This window comes from Lupinus angustifolius, chromosome LG04 (assembly GCF_001865875.1).
Source record: "Lupinus angustifolius cultivar Tanjil chromosome LG04, LupAngTanjil_v1.0, whole genome shotgun sequence".
NCBI lineage: Eukaryota > Viridiplantae > Streptophyta > Magnoliopsida > Fabales > Fabaceae > Lupinus > Lupinus angustifolius.
The window spans coordinates 7,684,173-7,689,974 of NC_032012.1; the positions used below are offsets into that span (position 1 = coordinate 7,684,173).

General features: G+C 27.2%; 1 protein-coding gene across 1 annotated transcript in view; it reads left to right on the top strand.

Moving 5' to 3' along the window:
• Positions 591–5,802, top strand: part of LOC109345432 (uncharacterized mitochondrial protein AtMg00810-like) — a 16,017-nt gene continuing 10,805 nt past the window's right edge. The window contains exon 1 of the mRNA XM_019584425.1: positions 591–595. The gene's annotated coding sequence lies outside the window, so the exon portion shown is untranslated. The remainder of the gene's footprint in view (positions 596–5,802) is intronic.

Sequence of the window (5,802 nt, forward strand, 5' to 3'; positions counted from 1 at the left end):
GTGTCATTGCTTGAAGCTCCAAAATATTGTGGTTGGAAGGATTTTCCAATACAAAATGTTCTAGTTGCGTGCTCTTTTGATCTAAGATTTACTTATGTTCTACCTGGATGGGAGGGCACTGCATCTGATTCAAGGATATTGAAATATGCATTGCATAGAATAAATGGTCTCAAAATACCTAGAGGTAGTTAAGATAATATACTTTTTTTCTTTTTGCTTCTTCATTTATGTATGTTTTTTTTAAACAATTCATGTTTTAATAGGTAAATATTATCTTTTGGATGCTGGATTCATGTTGAGAAAGGGACTAATTACCATTACCTCATATAGATCAGCACGTTATCATTTGAAGGAATTCTCTACAATAAATCCACCTCAAACACCTCAAGAATTATTCAATATGCGTCACTCTTCCTTACGTAATGTTGTTGAAAGGACTTTTGGACTTTTGAAAAAAAGATTTCCCATTATCGCAAGTGGAACTGAGTCAAATTATGGAATTAAAACTCAAAATATGATTATCATAGCTTGTTGCGTTTTGCATAATTACTTGATAGGTGTACACCCCGTTGAGGATAAAGATTTGTTAGATGAGGTAGATGAAGAAATTTCTTATCGAAGTGTAGTTTAATGTGATGGAGCACCAATAAATGACAATGATGAAGAACATACTCGTTTGAGAGAGAATTTGAGAAATTCTATAGCTGCTGCTATGTGGACAGACTATCAGTCTTGATTAGGATATTAATTTGAGAACATGTGATTGTGGTGTAAATATTTAGAATATTTTCGTAATGTTTTAATATGGAAAATTATGATGTATTTCATGACTTGATATACTTTTGGATGTTAATTTAAAATTTTGACGTATTTGTGATTATTTAATATAAGAATTGGTGATGTATGTCATGGATATGTATTTCATGAATTTGTGACAACTTTATAGGAATTATGGCCGAGACAAAAAGTGAGCTTAAAAGAGAGATATAGACTGATGACATGGATAATGCTCTTGTTGAAGCTTTTTTGCATCAACAAAATGAGGGAAATAGAGTGAATGGGATTTTTACTACAACTGCTTATGATACCATAGTTAAAGAGTTAGAGGAAAATTTTGAAAGAGCTTTTGGAAAAGAAAAAGTGAAAGGGCGTTGGAAGTTAGTGAAAATACGTTTTTCTAAATGCTATGATTTGTTCAAAAGTGGCTTGAGTGGATTTGCTTGGGATCCAACGATAAAGCATTGGTGTGCTGAAAAAGAAGTTTGACAACAACTAATTGAAGTATATTAGTATTTTTCAATTTTATTGTATATTCATATTATAATAAAATTTAAAATTCATATTGTTTCAATACATTATTATGTGTGCATGCATTTTAGAAGGTTAGAGGATTAGGTGGATAAGCATATATTGGTTAAATAATTTTTTTGTTTTGTGATAGAAAAATCCTAATGCTCAAGAATGGATGAAAAAACCTATAGCAAATTATGATAAGATGATGATCTTGTGTGGAAAGGATAGAGCTACTGGGCAACATGGTGAGACTGCAAAAGACATTAGAAACAAAAGACAACTCGTGGGTGAATCTGAGTCTTTTGATGATGGTAATGGGGTGATATTGGAGAGCGTTCAAGGCACTGATGATGGAAATAAAGTAACATCCTCGGAGGTACAAGGAACTCGCACTCAAGCTAAAAGGTCAAGAAAATCAAAGGATGATGAAGAATTTGATGGAATAAAGGTATCACTACAAGATCTTGCATCAGCTATTAGAGAGGGAAACATTGTGTATGATAAAGTTAAGCAAAAACTTCCAATTTCTGAAGCTGAAATTTGGAGGATTTAAAGATTGAAAGACATGTATTCACTCGTGCATATTTGTATTTACTTGACAATCCTGATAGGATTAGAGCAGTAATTGGATGTCCTCCGGACAAGCGCATAGAGTTACTACTCGAGATGGTGTTTGGTCCAGTTGGCCCTCGAGGTACTTGTCCTAGTTTCCTTGTGTATCGTATTATTTATTTACATCTTGCATATTCTCTTCTATCAAATATAAATTTCTAAGTCCATTTTATTTATTTATTTGCAGGTATTGAGAATAGTTTTGCAAAAAAAATCAAATTGCTCAATATTTGAAGTGGTGGAAGTTTGCATATTTTTATGTTAGTTGTAATTAATTTGAGTAAAATCAATGTACTTAAGAATATAGATGAACTCTACATTCTTACTTTTGTAGAATGAGATATGTTCATGTAGTTTGTATTAACTCAATCATTGAATGGTTATTTATATTCATCTTGAAATTACTTTGTCTAAACTTATATTTTAGTCTTTTGATGTTGTTTGAGATTATTGTTTGATTTTTACATATTCGTTTGTATAAATTTGTTTTTTAAAAATTATTTTGTCTAAATTTAAACAAATTTTTATTAAAAATAATAATTTAAAATTAATATCAGAGTCCCACAATATTTGAAATAATTTTTAAAATGTGAATTGTTTTAAAATATTATTCTATAACATATAATATGTAACGTACTATTGATTTTTTAAAGGGGAGGTAGAATAGTATTTTTGTATTATATTAACCATTCATTCACCTCTTATGTAAATTCCACACTTCCAAATATCCTTGGATTTGTCTTCCCTTCTCCTTCCCTTCCTCCCCCTCCTTGCCCTCTCATCCATCTCCTTTCTTTTTCCTCCTATCTCCCAAACTATCACAATTCAAGTTTATGTGTATTTATATATTGTTATTTAAGTTTTGACTTGAAGATTCATCTATTTACGAATTAATCATATAATTCTCCGATTTGTTTAAACTTTAGACAAGTCGCCCGTCTAAGTTTTTCATTTTTTAACATTGCTCCTATTTTCAAAAACCTTTTTAAAAGATTGAAAAAGTTGGGTAAGCACAACTTAACTTTTTTTCCTTATATTATCTTCTGGTTATTTCATATTGACATATTTTTTATCTTAAAATACATTATACTAAGTATTCTTAATTCTCTAGCCATTCTGAAGTTTTATAATTAAGTTTTGAAAATATAAAACAAAATATAGTTACTACTTTTTTTAAACTCTATCTTTTGTCCAAACAATGGAATTGGATATGAACTTAAAATTCTATATTCTAATATTTTATATAATTCAGACATAAAATCACATTCTTAGCCAATTTCAATTGTGTTCCAAACGAACACTTATTGTTTGTGAAGAAAAAAAATATAGAGAGCACGTTCATTCATTCTTGTGTCATTGAAAGGTATTATGCTCTAATAATAGTTATCTTAAAAATAATATATATCTTAACTAGATACACCAATTGTGTTAAATATGTACTGGCGTGTCATTAAATAAAATTAAGCTTATATTAACAACCTCAAAAGTCATTCATGACTTATAGATATGTCGTCATATAATTAGTAAATAGACTTTTTTTTAACGCGAGTTAGTTAAACTATATAAAAATGAAATAAACTAACTATAATTCAATCATTAAATTAAATAACTATAAATTGATACAAATTTAACGTCATTATACTCATGATGTCCCAACCTTTTGAGTCTCCATATGAAATGAAAACAGAGAATAAATATATTAAAATATAAGGTATAATGTCCAATATGTCACCAAATCATGGTAGAATAATGCATTCACAGGGATTCAGGTATAATAATAAATTAAATCATGATGTATACATCTCCCCTTCCATAATTTTTTTTATGTTTTAACTTTTTAAAAGTGATATTTTACTCTTCAATTATATAATTATTTATTACTTCTTTTTATGACATCATATTTATTTTTTATAGATATGATTCACTTATTTCAGTAGTAACATAAAAATATATTCTATATCTTAGTCATTCATTTTAGGATGACTAATATAGGTAAATTTTTAACTTATTCTTGAAGTAAGTGAATCATCTTTTTATTTTTAATTTAGGTTTCAATTCACACATTAAATATTATTAGTTTATTCAAATTGTATTCATTTTTTACACAATTTTTTGACTTCTTAAACTCTAATTATTATCTTAAACATCAACAATATAATTTGGATAGTACATGACTACACCATTATGAGGTGGAGGGGCCAAGAAAAAGTGTATACATTCCATGCACGATCATGTTATTATACTATTTCAAATTATATGCTTTAAGCCTTTACTTGGAAGAATAGAAAGAGAAAAAAAGGATTGAAGTTTTGGAAAAATATCATATTTCTCTCATTTAGTTTAGGAGAGTTTGAGGGAGGGAGAGAAAAAAGGAGAGACCAACTGTATCTCAAACCATGTCCTGGACCAATAATATTGAGAAAATGAATATTTAATTTTTTTTAATTGACATATAAATGTTTTCATACAACAAATCCTTATAGTGAAGAAGAGTGGGGGAGAAAAATCACCTTTTTCTCTTCTTTTTTATACAACCAAACAACACTAAAATTCACTTTATTTCTCATATATTTCTCTCTTTTCATTTTCTCTCTCACATATTTCTCTCTTCTTATTTTCTTCTCCTAACCAAACGAAGAATGGGATTGAGGTCGTAGGCGAGATGAAACGCGCGTGACAGCTAACTATATACCTTTACGTAGAAAGACTGATATAAACTAAAAGTATAGTAATGACAATATAAATGTATATATATAGTCAATATATCATCTATTATTTTTGTATTACTTTTTTAAAAGTTAATAATAATAAAATGTTAAATGATGTAATGTCAATATATAAATTTCACATATTGTTCATGTATATATTTTTATCATAAATTAACTCTTTTAATTCTCTCTTTAATTAGTCATTCATTTGAGCGTGTTTAGTAAAATTAATATAATGTTAAAAAGTTAGTTGAAGAAGGCAGAAAAGGCAGATGCCGAAGTCAATTTAAGGATTTTAAAAGCTTATAATCCTAAAGTTTTCACTTGAAATTCTCTCTAAATAAAAAAGGATGAGATTTATATTTTTGTCAAATAAACTCATTCATTGACTTATACCTCCCTCTTATGTCTTACTAAGACACTCCACACTAATAACCCTCTTTTTATTTTGAGTTTAATATATACATTGTCAATGGGAAAAATCCACCTACTATACATTATACAATATTCATATATATTACTTTTATTTAAAAGTCAATTATATTAACATATAAATGATATGTTGATAATATATTTCTTTTTTACATTATTAGTAAATATACAATTTTCCCATGTTTGTTTTTATTCATGATAAATTACTTTTTGAATTGGTGAAAATACGGATAATTTAAGGGAGTTGGACATCAATATTGCCCTCCACCTCATATATATATATATATATATATATATATATAGGGAATTCCTTGGGTGAGTACATTTGTTATTGTGAAGAAGAAAAACACGAGAATAGTTAATATGTATAATTAAATTTTATCTGAACATCAAAATTAAAAAGTGATCATATAACCAATAACTAACATTTAATTATAAGTATCTGTGTGTAGTTGTAAAATTAAGAGACATTATATGTACTCATTGATTACACACATACATTGTTGGCAAAAGAATAATAATTTCTATTCTCTCACCTTATATATAAGAAATTAATAATTTTTTAAATATATATTTGTTTCTCCTATTAAATGTTGTTTCTATAATCAAATTTAATATGTGACGTTGCTTAATAATCAGACAGAATAATAAAAAATTTCACAAATGAAACAAATTTTTACTAACAAATGCTAAATTTGAAAAATATTATTATAATAAATAAATATATATATATATATATATATATATATATATAATA